Source organism: Neomonachus schauinslandi, chromosome 6 (genome assembly GCF_002201575.2).
Source record: "Neomonachus schauinslandi chromosome 6, ASM220157v2, whole genome shotgun sequence".
Classification (NCBI taxonomy): domain Eukaryota; kingdom Metazoa; phylum Chordata; class Mammalia; order Carnivora; family Phocidae; genus Neomonachus; species Neomonachus schauinslandi.
The window spans coordinates 63,580,843-63,596,658 of record NC_058408.1 but is presented as its reverse complement, the minus strand read 5'-3'; the positions used below and the strand labels follow the sequence as shown (position 1 = coordinate 63,596,658).

General features: G+C 39.8%; 1 protein-coding gene and 1 pseudogene across 1 annotated transcript in view; one reads left to right on the top strand and one right to left on the bottom strand.

Annotated features, from left to right (window-relative positions):
• The window catches only part of EFCAB2 (EF-hand calcium binding domain 2), a 113,997-nt gene that overhangs the window by 40,923 nt on the left and 57,258 nt on the right, over positions 1 to 15,816 (bottom strand). The gene's annotated exons all lie outside the window — the stretch shown is intronic.
• On the top strand, positions 525 to 691 carry LOC123325271 (annotated as a pseudogene).

The window sequence follows — 15,816 nt, the reverse complement described above, 5'->3', positions numbered from 1 at the left end:
CATTAAATACATTTTGTCTTCAACATGTTTTTAACTTAGGAGAGGCAAGAAAAATAAGCTCTTAGTGAAAAACAAAAATAATTTTAGAGTTGGGTGAGCAAAGGAAAGATGGCCAAAATAAGCTCTCAGTGAAAGGCTGGAAACTATTACAAAATGCACCGGTAGTTTTCAGAAAAAAAAATAGACATTTGAGTATCACTTCTCAGTAATTCAGAAAATGAAACAGAAGAAGGCTACGGGTTAGGAGCTGGTGTAGCTACCATGCCTTTAAATTAACCAGAAGCCGACTTGAATTACAGCACTTGCAGCCTGGCTTCTGGCCTGGTTTCATCACTGCATTATGCAGTGACACTTCCAAACACTTGTTTTGGAGTCCCTCAAAGACACAAATAACGAATTCCCATGCTCCTTGGGACCCTGCTAACGTAACCAAATCTCCCTTTCACAGCCACTCTAATAGCATCCAGAACAGTCCCGTCTTTCTCACCTCCCCCAGGGAAAGAACAGATTTAGACATCTGGCCGAGCTTTGCGCAGTGGCAGTATCGTAGCCAATGAGGTTTATCCGAGGCGCGATTATTGCTAATAGACATCTGGCCGTACTATCTCTACAGATGAAACGGATGACGTTTCTGCCGCTCCCTCTGTGTAGAATTTGTAGAACACTGAATTCCATGGCCACAATAGACAGTGGTCAGGACGGAGTCACTTGCGCTGTGTATGACACAGAACCACTGGTTACTAACCCCTACTGCCCTCCTCACTTCCCCCAAGGAGATCTGGGGCAATTTCAAACAACTCCCAGACTTTTTTATGCAACCACAAATATATCTGATCTTCATAGCTTGTGATTCGTGGGGTCAGCCATAAAGGGAGACATTTTTCACGTCATGCTTGACAGGAGTAGCAAACAATGATGGCTCTTCCTGTAGTCACCATCAGCCCTCTTCAGCCAGCTACAACCTAGGACATAGCTTGCTAAGATATCTAGGGGCCCCAAACCCTTCCTTGGGTTCCTGTGGAGAAAACTCAATAATGCTACTCTGTGAGAATAACGGCCACCACTACAACAAACACCAGCATCCCGTGGCTTACTACACCTACGGAGGTGGCTTCTGTTAGATCCAAAATGGGTTTTCCTGATCGAAGAATGGCTTTGCTCCAAAGAATCATTCAGGGACACAGCTCCTTCCATCTTGTGGTTCCATCAATTTCAACACATGGTTTCCAACATCACTCAGCTTGTATGTGTCCAACCAGAAGGGGAGAAAACATGGAGGACCACATGGGAGGTTTTTAAGGATCAGGTCTAAAAGTGGCACACATCACTGCCACCTCCATTCCACTGGCCAAAACTCTACCTAAGCCGTACTTCCCAGCCTCCCTCTATCTTCAAGGGAGTGTGGGAATTATAGTTTAGCTATGTGCTCAGGAAGAGAGGTAATAAAATTAGACTACCCAATCTCTACCACAGTCAACCACCGTGGCATGAATCACTAGCACTACCAGGGACGAGGAGAATTAGTAGCACTACTGGCCTAGATATTGGGTTGAAATGGCCTAATATGAGGCTTATACAACCTCATCAGGATTTAGGGGTAACTGTACCAGATAGGGAGCAATCCGCAGTCCTTGTGAGAGTTCCTTAACATGCACGTTGTGGTGCTTTGTACCATTTGACCTGCTTCCCTAGACACAGCTGTTTTAACCAGAGATGGTGACTTAACCAAATATGATCTCTCTCCACAGGCCTACAACAGAAAGCCCTATGACACTATCATTAGCACTCTGCTCCATCATTATTTTATTTTACCATATTTTATTTCCTATGTTAACGAGAACAAGTTGAAGCTGCAGGAATGTGAACCTGGAAGCCACAGAGGGTACACACCCAGAGGCCCCAGGAAGTACACCCCCTGAGACCACCAATCCTCAGCCTCTGGCTCCTGATGTTTATGGCCATACACCAAAATTCGTACTTGATCTAGACAATACAATAAACACAACAGACAGGTATCTATAATCCAGAGTCAAGCAAGTCGGCCTCCAAAGCTATTAAATGCAGAAAAGGTCCTCTTTATCACACAGCAAATGAAGTGCCTTAACAGGGTAGTCCGAATCCAAGAGTTATTTGTCTGTCACGTGCTATCCTATTAATCAACTCCCATTTATAAAGCCTGGGGTATGGTTTACTGAGCTTTCTGATGCCCTCCAATACACTAAAGCTTAGTGCATTTATGCACTTAGACTAAGAATAAACTGGAAAGCTACATCCATTCTGGACTCCTGAATGCTACTGAGAAGTCATTAAAATGAACTTCATCATGGCCTTGATCCTTGTTCCCTTGATCCCAACCCAAGGGAACAGTACCATACAATGAAAGTATGCAACCATTTGAGTATAAAAGGGGGGGTAAGAAAATAATATATATGTATGCATAGAATATTTCTGGAGTGATTCCTAGAAATTAGTACTTTAGTTCCTAATACTTCGGAGGGGTCCTGGATGGCTGGTGGAAGGGAGTTAGACAGACTTTTATCTGCACTTTGTTCTCTTCGAATTTTTAACCATATAAATATATTATCTATGTAAAAAATGTTTTTTTTTAAAGATTTATTTATTTTGAGAGAGAGAGAGAGAGAATGAGCAAGGGGGGCTGGGGGCGGGAGCAGAGGGAGAACCTCCTGCTGAGCGCAGAGCCCCAGACTGGGCTCGATCCCAAGACCCTGAGATCATGACCTGAGCCAAAATTATGAGTCAGCCACTCAATCGACTGAGTCACCCAAACACCCCTAAAAAATGTACTTTTAATTTTAATCCCCTTTACTGATTACTCCCTTCATATCCTGTCACCAAGATCCACTATTCTCCCTTGCATCTTTCTTCCCCCTTACCACCTTTGACCAGCTCCCCTTCCTGTGACAGTGAGAGTGGGTTTCTGAGTCTGTTCAGGCTGCTCTAAAAAAATACCATAAATTGAATGCTTATAAATGACTAACATTTATTTCTTTTAGTTCTGGAGGCTGGGAAGTCCAAGGTCCTGGTGCAGGCAGATTCAGTGTGGTGAGAATGTGCTCCCTAGATAGTGTCTTTTTGCCGGAACCTCACTTGGCAGAGGAACAGGCTAGCTCCCAGGCCTCTTTTGTTAGGGTGTTGATCCCACCCACGAAGGCTCTGCTTTTATGACCTAAGCATCTCTCAAAGGCTCCACCTCCTAATACTATCACAGTGGGAGTTAGGATTTCAACACATGAAATTGTGTGTGGGGGGGTGGATACAAGGATTCAGACCATAGCAGTTTCTTATTCATCCCACCACACCCCACCATTCTACTATCAGAACCTAATTATGTAGATTGAGACACCCTATCTCCCAACAAGAAAAAAAATCTTCTTCTTCAGGAAAAGGTAAGAGAAAAGAATTTTGGGCTTACAGGATTTATTTGCTGGCATTCTGAGAAAGGGCTACAGTCTTTGTCCAATTCCACATTAATAACTTTAGCCCTGACATAACAGTAGCATCATATTATAAGCAACCCAAATGGCCAAAAGTAGGAGATATGTTAAATTATGGTATAGTGATACATCGCAAGGTGTTCACCTTGCAGCCATTAACAATGAATACATAAACTTATGTCATTCAAGTACAAAATATCTGAATATAAAGCAAACATCTTTTTTTTTTTTTAAGCCAGGACATTCTTTTTTTTTAAAAAAGATTTTATTTATTTATTTTAGAGAGAGAGTGAGAAAGAGCATGAGAGGGGAGACGGTCAGAGGGTGAAGCAGACTCCCCATTGAGCAGGGAGCCCGATGCGGGACTCAGTCCCAGGACTCCAGGATCATGACCTGAGCCGAAGGCAGTCGCTTAACCAACTGAGCCACCCAGGTGCCCTAAAGCAAACATCTTAAACACTAAAGAACTTGCAAAAATACCCAAGAGCCCTCTCTGAAAAAAAAAAAAACAACAAAAACTGACAAGATGAGAATCCAGATGGCAGATACAAATCAAAGTACCAGAATGGAGGGGAAATGGTGGTCAGCAGTAATTTCATTCAAATATAGACAAAATATACTTTAAAATTTTGTTAATACAAAACAAAGTATGAGTATTCTACCTTGTCAGTGTAAAAATAATAATATAACTCAGATACATCAGAGGACTGAGAGAGGGAAAAAATGGAAGGAAATTTAAAAGTGCTAACGTCAACTGACACTTTTTACACACAGTATGGGACGCCTGGGTGGCACAGTCAGGTGAACGTCTGCCTCTTGATTTTGGCTCAGGTCATGATCTCAGGGTCATGAGGTCCAGCCTGGAGTCGGGCTCCGCCATCAGTGAGGAGTCTGCTTGTCCCTCTCCCTCTGCTCCTACCCCCCTCTCTCTTTCTCTCTCTAAATTAAAAAATAAAAAATAAATTTAAAGAAAGAACACACACAGTGACTACAACCTCTTAATGTTTTCCTCATTATCTTCTCTGAATTTAAAATAATATCTCTCATGACCAGGAAACACTTGAGATTCCGTAATTTCTTTAATTTAAATTTATTTTTTTCTTTTGTTAATTCAAGGAAAATTAAATTAATACTTTTTTTTTAAAGTATGATCTTACTATTATAGGCTAGTCTCTTCCTTTGTGCATTTAATAAATGTATGTATACTGGGCACCTTCTATGCACCAAACACAGTCTTAGGTGCTGAAATATAGCAGTGAGCAAAACAGACAGAAGGTCCTGCCCTCAAGGAGATTATATTCTAGATTTTTTTCTTCCATATGTTTTCTTTTTCCTTTCTTCCCATTCCTTCTCCTTCCTTTCTTATCAACTCCCCACCCTTCTAACCATGTATCTTATTACACATGGGTAAAAAGACATCTAGAACTACACTTGTCTAACATTAACAACTGTTCTTTCAGGAGGTAGGATTTGGGATGATTTTTTAAACTTTAAGTGATTATTTAATCACAGTTCATCAAAAGGGCCATTATAAGTAAACCAATTTTTTTAAAGATTGAATAAGAGAGAGAGAGAGAGACCATGTGTGCTGGTGAGCTGGGGGAGGGGCAGAGGGAGAGGGAGACAAGCAGACACCCCGCTGAGCAGGGACACCCCCCCCAAACACACACACACTCAGGGCTTAATCCCAGGACCCTGAGATAACAACCCGAGCCGATATCAAGAGTTGGACACTCAACACACTTAATCAACTGAGCCACCCACGTCCCCATAAGCAAACCAATTTTTCACAAAGCAACTGGAAAGTGAGATGGCGAAAAGACAAGGTATAAATCACTCTTGAAAAAATATTTGTTATTATGAGTAATTGTGAAATATTACAGAAAAAGTACAGAAAAAATATAACAACCATATATCCAATACTGAGATTTAACCAATGCTAACCTTTTGCCACATTTGCTTCAGACTTTTTCCATAAGAATAAAACATGGCAGAAAACAGCTAAAGTCCCACTCTCCATCCCTTCCCCCTGTGTCTTCAGATGCCACCACTATTTTGAGGATAATATTTATCATTCCCATGCATGTCATTGTATTCATAAACAAGAGACACTATTATTTTATAGGTTTAAAATTTACATATATTGTATCAGAATGTTTGCTTCCTTCTGTAATTTTTTTAACTCGACATTGTTCTTAAAATTTATCCAAGTTATACTCTAGTCTAGTTCATCATACCTTTCACTCATATGTGTGAACTATGTATAAATGGACCCCAGTTTTTACAATTAATTCCCTATCAAGGGGTCTATAGGTCCAACAATTCCATTCCTCTTTTACACTGTTTTTCCATCGCATAAATACAGACCCAATAACCTGCACAGTTTTTCAAAAGCTCTTTTGAGTCTCAAGCTTTCTCAGGTAATAATTGTTTAGGGAAACTGCCCATGCAAGCTCTCCATATTGCTCACCCTTTTTACTACCTGATTAAATGTATTGTGAAATGTTGTTATTAACTTATCTTCAAACATAGTATTAAATCTGAAGAGGTAGAAATAATATTTATGGTACGTCCAGTCTTCTTCGGAAGAATGATCCCTAATCCATCATAAAGCGGTTCTTATTACCTACTTCTTATTGAATTTTAGACAAGACCTAATACACTCAAAGTTCCTGCCAACTGCTTAAGAAACTCAAGTCTCCTTATCAGTGTAAAAGATGAACAGTGGGTGTTGTGTGCCTCAGACACTCATGCTGAGTTGAGATGGAAGCACTGAAAAAGAGACTCACTGCATTAGCAGGAGGACACCTGGGGCTGCTGGGCTACAAAAAGTTTGCTCAAAGATGAAGAAAACAACAAGAAAATATTAGGAAAAATCTCCCATAGTGGAGGCAAGAATAAAGTAAACACAGAATAGTCTAGAATACCATGCAAAGGCACTGAAACATAGCAAGGGCACAGATAGGCGTAGTTGGGGAAAGGGGGATGACCAGCACTTTTATTCCAGGATTGGACCCTACATCATCTTGGCACACCAAATTCTTGAGGATCAATCCATTCTGGAATTGATTAGAATGGAGTGTTAAAAACATATATAACTTGATCTGACCTTATATACTTTTCAAAAACTCTTTCATATTTTTCCATTTGCTACTCTTAACACTCCTGTGGTTTAAGTGATGCAGGTATAAGGAAAATGAATAAAAAGAGAGTGACACATAAAAATCCAATCATAGTGATCAAAACAGTATGGTTATGGTACAGGCATAAAAACAAACACATACATCAGTAGAACAGGATAGAGAGGCAAGAATATGTGATGGAGAAAAGACAGTCTTTTCAATAAATTGCATTGGGAAAACTAGACACCTACATGCAAAAAAGATGAAACTGGACCACTTTCTTACACCACATTTAAGAAAACCCCCTAAAAATGGATTAAACCTAAATGTAAAATCTGAAACCATAAAACTCCCAGAAGAAAACAGAGGCAGTAATCTCTTGGACATTGCCCTTAGCAACATTTTTATAGATATATCTCCTCTGGCAAGGGAAACAAAAGCAAAAATAAACTATTGGAACTGTGCCAAAATAAAAATCTTTTTCACAGTGAAGAAAACCATCAACAAAAACAGAAGGGCAGCCTAGCGAATGACAGAAGATATTTGCAACTGACATATCTAATAAGGGGTTAATATCCAAAATATATAAAGAATTTATACAATGGAACACCAAAAAAACCCCAGATAATCTGATTAAAATGGGCAGAGGACCTAACTAGATATTTTTTCCTGAAGACATACAGATGGCCAACAGGCACATGAAAAGTTGCTCAGGGAAATGCAAATCAAAACCACAATGAAATACCACCTCACACCAATCAGAATGGCTAATCTCAGAAAGACAAAAAAGGACAAGTGTTGGCAAAAAAGGAGAGAAAAGGGAACCCTCATGCAGTGTTGGTAGGAATGTAAATTGGTGCAACCACTATAGAAAACAGTAAGAGACCCTCAAAAAATTAAAAATAGAAATACCATATGTTCCAGCAGTTTTACTACTGAGTATTTATCCAAAGAAATCAAAACACTAAATCAAAAAGATATCTGCACCCCCATGTTTACTGCAGCATTTTTTACAAGAGCCAAGATATGGAAGCAACCCAAGTGTCCATCAATAGATGAATGGATAGAGAAGATGGGATACACACACACACAGGAACATTTCTTAGCCATACAAAAAATGAAATCTTGGGCGCCTGGGTGGCTCAGATAGTTAAGCGTCTGCCTTCGGCTCAGGTCATGATCCCAGGGTCCTGGGATTGAGTCCCGCATCGGGCTCCCTGCTCCTCAGTAGCCTGCTTCTCCCTCTGCCTCTCTCTCTCTCTGTCTCTCATGAATGAATAAATAAAATCTTTAAAAAAAAAATGAAATCTTGCCATTTGCAACAACATGGATAGACCTAGAAGGTATTATCTAAGTGAGATGAGTCAGACAAGAGAAAGACAAATACCATATGATTTCACTTATATGTGGAATCTAAAAAGCAAAGCAAATGAACAAACAAACAAAAACGAAACAGACTCTTAAATACAGAGAACAAACTGGTGGTTGCCAAAAAGGAGGTGGGGGGGGAGGGTGGATACAATAGGTGAAGGAGATTAAGGGGTACAAACTTCCAGTTATAAAATAAATAACAAATGAAAAGAACAGTATAGGGAATTAGTCAATAATATTGTAATAAAGTAAAAAAAATCAAAGATAGAGCCAGCAACTGACTCCACCAACTTCTAGTATACTTTTATTCTGTTAGAGTCAAAGATGAAAGAACATACACTACAAAAAACTAGACTGGTTTGTGATTCAGATTTGAGTGACGTTCAAATTAAATTTATCAGCTACATGGAAAAATTAATTCACTTCTTTACTTTAGAGACATTCCTTGTGGAATGTTGTTTTTTTCTTTTTTACCATACTAGCTTTATTCAGGCCAACTTAAATTTATTCTATTAAAACTACTCTGATGACTTTTGTTTGTTTCCAAAAGTCAAATTCATATTCATTTTTTTTTAAGATTTTATTTATTTATTTGACAGAGAGACACACAGCGAGAGAGGGAACACAAGCAGGGAGGAGTGGTAGAGGGAGAAGTAGGCTTCCTGCCGAGCAAGGAGCCCAATGTGGGACCCGATCCCAGGACCCTAGGACCATGGCCTGAGCCAAAGGCAGACGCCTAACAACTGAGTCACCCAGTCGCCCTCAAAAGTCAAATCCATATTTAAATGGTGTGTAATTTAACCATTTTTTTAAAGTTTCTGAACACCAGAAAGTAAAAGTAGTCAAAAGACAGATGGCATACATTTCACACACTATGGCTAAGATCTTTAATATATAAAAAGATAAATAATTCAATAAAAAATGGGAAAGGCCATGAACTGCCAGTTCAAACAAAAGGAAATATAAATCACTTTTATTTTTTTATTTTTATTTTTTTAAAGATTTTATTTATTTGACAGAGAGAGACACAGTGAGAGAGGGAACACAAGCAGGGGGAGTGGGAGGGGGAGAAGCAGGCTTCCCGCCAAGCAGGGAGCCCGATGCGGGGCTCAATCCCAGGACCCTGGGATCATGACCTGAGCAGAAGGCAGACGCTTAATGACTGAGCCACCCAGGCGTCCTTATAAATCATTTTTAGACATACAGAAAGATGTCCATATTAGAGAAATGAAATTAACACTGAGTTTCTATTTTTCAGGTATCACATTAGCAAAAATTCTAAAGTTTGATAATTAACTTTGTTTGAGAGAGAGTAGGGAAATAGGCACACTCATAAAATGAAGTGAGAGAATATATTGTCAATATAGCGACCTCTAGCAAAAATATTCATGCACTTTGATATACGTCCAAGGATTTATCCTAAAGAAAAATTCTCACTTTTGCAAAATAACATGCAGAGTAAGATATTCTCAGCAACATGGACTAGCATAACAAGAGCCTGGAAACAACCTAAATACCCATTGAGAGGAGATTAATTAAGTATATTATGTTTCATCCATACAATGAAATGAGGAAACTCTTATGTACTAATAAAGAATAATCACAAAGTTATGGTAAGTAAAAAAAGCAAAGTACAGAATAGTTTCTCACCACTTATGTAAAAACATACACACACATCCTATAACTCAACATCAAAAAAAAAAAATACAATTTAAAAATGGGCAAAGGGCTTAAACAGACATTTCTCCACAGAAGATGTACACATGCAAAATGCTCAACATCATTACTCATTAGGCAAATGCAAATCAAAACCACAACAGGATACCACTTTACACCCATTACGATAAAGATGACAAGCAGAAAATAACAAGTGTTGGTTAAGGACATGGAGAAATTGGAATCCTTGTGCTTTGCTGGTAGAAATGTAAAGTGATACAGTTCCTGGGGAAAACAGTATGGTGGTCTCTTCAAAAATTAAACATAGAATGACTATATGATCTACCAATTCTGCTGCTGGGTAGACATCCAAAAGAACTGAAAGCAGAAACCTGAACAAATATTTGTTCACCAATGTTCATATAGCAATATTGTTCAAAAAGCCAAAAGGCGGTAACAACCCAAATGTCCATGAACAGAGGGATGGATAAACAATATGGTATATATGTACAGTAGAGTACTATGCAACCTTAAGAAGGAGTGAAATTCTGACACATGCCACAACATGGATGAACCTTAAAGACATTACGCTAAAAGAAATAAGCCAGACACAAAAGGGCAAATGTATGACTTCACTTATATGAGGTACCTAGAACAGTTAAACTCATAGAAACAGGAAGTAAAATAGTGGTTACCAGGATTGAGGGAGAGGAGGAATGGGGAGTTGTTGTTTAAAAGGTACAGAGTTGGGGCACCTGGGTGGCTCAGTTGGTTGGGTGCCTGGCTCTTGGTTTCAGCTCAGGTCATGGTCTTGGGGTCATGGGATCAAGCCCTGCATAGGGCTCCATGCTCAGCACAGAGCCTGCTTGTCCCTCTCCCTCTGTTTCTCCCCACCACTCACACTCTCTCTCAAATAAATAAATAAAATCTTCAGAAAAAAAAGTTAAAAGGTACAGAGTTTTGGTATGGGAAGATGAAAAATTTCTAGGACCATGGCCTGAGCCAAAGGCAGACGCCTAACAACTGAGATGGATAGCAGTAATGTAAATGTACTAAAGTCACTAAACTATACACTTAAAAATGGTTAAAATGTTAAATTTTATGTTATATATACTTAACACAATAAAACACACACACACACTTGTATTTGCATGGACTTTCTCTGGAAAAAACCTGTAACAACTCTTGCCTTTAAAAATAGGAACTGGATAGGGCACTTGGGTGCCGAGTCAGTTAAGTGTCTGGCTCTTGGTTTCAGCTCAGGTCATGATCTCAAGGTCCTGAAATAGAGCCCCACGTCAGGCTCCACGCTCAGCATGGAGTCTGTTTGTCCCTATCCTTCTGCCCTTACCCCTGCTTGTGCTCATGCTCTCTCTCTCTTTACTCTTTCTCAAATAAATAAATAAAACCTTAAAAAAAAAAAAGAGGACTGGATAGCCAGGAGTTAGAGGTGAAAAGATGTATCCATCACTACTTTTTGTACCTTTAGAATCTTACCCCATGTCTATATATTATCTATTCAAAAACTTGATTTTCAATCAGTCTTTTGATTGAAATCTCAACACAGAGCAGGAAAATGTACATAAGTCAAAAGGTATTATGTTCTAGGTTTTATATGAGGCAAATTAAAATGCCCCCAATTAGTGTTATTTTTTAAAAACCTGCCTCGATGTTTTTCAAGGTGCCAACTTTCAAAAACTATTTAACAAGGAAAATGAACTACTTCAAAACTTAAAAGATCAAAACAGAATGCACAGAAATATGTAAAAAATTCTTATGAGAGGTTTGTTATGTATAATTACTAATCCAGAGTAAATAGAAGAAAAACAACTCTAAATTGTTTACTTTAAGAATATAAAGTGTACTACTACTAATAATACCTAATTTGTTCCAAGTTTTAAATCCCAAGCTAATTTGTTCTGAGCTAATATTGTTCTAAGAGCTTTAAAAATGTCCACTGACAACAGTGGTTCTCATATTTTTGGGTTTTAGAACTCCTTTTGCGTTCTTAAAAATGATAAGAAATCCTCAGAAAGCCTTTCCTTATGTGAGTTGTATTTTTAAAAATATTTTAAAAATATTTTTAAAAAATTTTTAAATATTCACTTAGAAATCTTTTTAAAATACTTCAAATTTTTCATTCAGAAATAACAAATCCATTACAAGTGTAGGTCAATAACAGAATTTTATGAAAAATAACTATATTTTCCACAAGAACAAATTTAATTAGAAGAATGGCACCATTTTACATGTTTGCAAATCTCTGTAATGTCTGGCTTAACAGAAGACAGCTGGATTCTCCTATCTGGTTTGGCATCCAATCTGTTGCAATATCACACATCATGTAGCTTTTCAAAAACTCCAATATATACTTGTGAAAAAATGAGAATGAAAATAGCAAATACTGCCTTAGATTTATTATAAAAATAGTTTTGACTTCCCAGACCCCTGAAAGGGTCCTTCCTCTGAGGTGAAGGCGAAAAGTAAGTTACTTAGTCAGAGAGCCAGGAGTGGAGCCCAGGGGGGTCTGATTCTGGACCCCAGGGTTGCCCCTCGGAGCCAGGAGGAGAGCAGCAGGGAACCCTTTCATGATGTTTTATGTAGTGGTACAGTTTCAAATTCAATCTTTCAATTCGTGCAAAGCAGAGGTTGGGAGAAGGGAGAGTAACAGCCACAAAATTCATCTGTAAAGGGGCCCGGGTCTGTCCTACAAGGAAAATGGCATCTTACCTACAGGGTAGGGGAGACACAGCCAAATGTGCTGGAAGCCCCTCTAGGAACAGCTCTCTCCTGCCCAAACCAAGCCATTATCTATGTCTCACTCCATCCAATGCTTCTCTACACCACTTGAATTCTGCCTTCAATTCTTTTTTTTTTTTTCAGTTTTCTTGAGAAAAAAATCAACATATATCGACTGCTGTGTAAGTTTAAGGCATACAGCATGATGGTCTGATTTATGTAGGTTGGGACATGATGACCACAAGAGGTTCAACTAACATTCATCTTCTTATACAGACACAATTAAAAAATAAATAAGAAAAAAAAAGGGTCTCCTTGTGATGAGAACTCTTACGATTTACTTTCCTCGCAGCTTCCCTATAAACCATACAGCAGCGTTAGGTGTACTCACCCTGTTGTACATTACATCCCTAGTACTCACCTTGTAACTAGACGTTTGCACCTTTTAACCAGCTCCCTCCAATTCCCCCTCCCCATCCTCCATGGCCAGTAACCACAAGTCTGATCTCTTCTTCTGAGTTTGTTTTTAGATTGTTCGTATTTAGATTCCACATACATGTGAAATCATAGGGTGTTTGTCTTTCTCTGACTTACTTCACTTAGCATATCCCTCAGGATTCAACCATGTTGTCACAAACGGCAGGATTTCCTCATTTTTATGGCTGAATAATATATATATATGTGTGTGTGTGTATACACAACTTCCTTATCCATTCATCTGTCAATGAACAATTGGGTTGTTTCTATGTCTTTTTTTTTTCAATTAAATGTTTTTCAATTAATTAAAATGTTTAAAAAGAAGAGTAATAAAGAGCCTAGTTCTATCAGATATTAAAGCACATTTTAAATTTACAGCAATTAGGGGTGCCTGGGTGGCTCAGATGGTTAAGCGTCTGCCTTTGGCTCAGGTCATGATCCCAGGATCCTGGGATCAAGTCCCGCGTCGGGCTCCCTGCTCAGGGGGGAGCCTGCTTCTCCCTCTGCCTCTCTCTCTCTCTCTCTCTCTGTCTCTTACGAATAAATAAATAAAATCTTAAAAAAAAATTTACAGCAATTAGGGGCACCTGGGTAGCTCAGTCGGTTGAGTGTCTGCCTTCAGCTCAGGTCATGATCTCAAGGTCCTGGGATCGAACCCCACATCGGGCTCCCTGCTCAGGGAGGGCATCTGCTTCTCCCTCTCCCTCTCCCTCTCCCTGCTGCTCCCCCTGCTTGTGCTCTCTCTCTCTCTCAAATAAAGAAATAAATAAAATCTTTAAAAAAATAAATTTACAGCAATTAGTATTGGGTTGACCTAGCAGAAGACTGAAAGGTAAAGCAATAGATCAGAATACATAGCCCAAATTAGATTCAACTATAGAAAAGGCAATATATATTATAAAGTAGGTGTAATAATTCATGATGTAAATAAAATAAACTGTTTAGCAATTTGGAGGGGAAAAAAGTCTATATTTAGACCTTCACTTTTAATCACATGCCAAAATAAATTCTAGCTAGATTAACTGTTTTTACAATAAAGAGTGGGCAGAGGCTGGGAAAGGCAGGACCAGATCTCATTCATCACTGTGCTCCCAGGGGCTCGTCCGGGGCTGCTGGGCAGCTGCCCAAACACAGGGAACTACCTTGAGCTCCGACTCTGCTGCTAGCCCCTTGTGCCCTCTTGGGCAAGTCACTTTGCTTCTCCGTCCCGTAAAGTTGCACAGTAATGATCCCAGCTGCACAAGAACACCCATTATGAGCTTCAGAGTACTATACAAATTAACAAAAGGAATGAAGACTAGGAAGCTACATCCATCCCTGTTGCTATGATTCGAATATGCGTAACATTAATATTTTAGTGAGAAAAATAATGCCAATTTTCTTTGTAATCTACTTAATAAAGTAGACAATTTAGGTTGTAAAAATATACACTTTCCCTTGGGGCCTCAGGAAAATTTTTAAATTTTGAATGGGAAAAAGATGCATCCCATAAGCATGTCTATTTTTCCTGAATTAGCACTTTTACCCAAAAAAGACCTGGCATCAGTGCTCTAAGAGAGCTGGGAGGTTTTCTTTTCACTGCTTCTTTCATGGGGCCCAAAGGCAGGAGACAGGTCCAGGAGGTCCACGAAGGGTGAGGAGGGGAGGGGGAAGGGGGTAGCGGGGCACGGCAGAAGATTTAGAATTTTAAAACCCTGAAATGACCTTGAGCAAGCTATTTACCTTTTCTTTGTTTCCAGAAACTGGAGATGCCAACTCTTACCACACAATTAAAAGATTAAGATGAGGTCATACACATGAGCGCCCTGCACCCAATTACAGGTCTTTTGTCGGCCAGCAAGCCTTGAGTAAATGCTGGCTTCTCTTCTCTGCTGCCCTTCTCTCTCATAAAGCTCTCCTGGCCCTCCTCCCGCTTTCCCTGGCCTCTCTCACAGTCCCTCTCTCCCCTGCCCCCAGGAGAGCCCTGCAGCTTCAGCGAGGGGTCTGAGGCAAAGGCCATCCAGGGATTTGGTCACGCATGTCAAATGCTGCCCACCCCATCCCAAGCCCTATCACGGCCACCACCGCCCCACCCGGTCATTTTCCTCCTAGGATACTTGCACTCCACGGTCGCTCAGGCAGCCCGCACCAGTGCCTGAGCACCTGGAGCCCGGCACGTGACCCACACACTTCCTTGGCAATAGCTGAGCCAGGGCTCACAAAGGGCCGACTACAGTGATGGTTCTGGAATGTAATTCTCAACCTCATCCCCTGCTGTAAGGCGCACAAACACAGATGAGGTATAAAACTGAGCTTTATAAGGTGCTACTATAAAGTAATCAACTGGACTGCACCTCTCGGTCTCCTCTCCTGCAATCATACCTTGTGCCTCCAGGTGTAAGAAACTAAACAATACGTATAGTAACAATATGTCGCAAATAAAAGAAAACTGTACACTGTTCCTCCAGTTGAAAGCACTTAGGCTCCTGACCAGTCCTGGAAGTGATGGCAGCCACGTATAAGCCTCAAACTGTTCCTCTCCAGTTCTACTTCTGTTTCTTCCCACAGCCCTGCTGGCCTCTGTGTACTAGGCTCTGAGTTTTGAGACTGTGATCCCACCAAATGTTCCTCATTCAGCTCGCCGCTCTTCTGGAAGAACAGTTTCATGACCGCTCCGTGATGTATGTGGCATGGATCCTACAACTTCTGTTCTTCTCCTGGATAGTTTCCCTCTGCCTTTTTTTTTCTTTCTGGTCTCGAACTATTCCATCCCCTTAACTCCATTCCTGATCTACCAGTATTCATGTCTCTCATCCTTTATGTTCTTTTGTTTGGGTTCTTTCTGTTATTTTACTTGGGGAGTGCATCATCATTTAAGCATAATTAATCTTTCTAATTCATGGCTTGATAATACATATTTTTTTTTAAAGATTTTATTTATTTGATAGAGAGAGACACAGTGAGAGAAGGAACACAAGCAGGGGGAGTGGGAGAGGGAGAAGCAGGCTTCCCGCTGA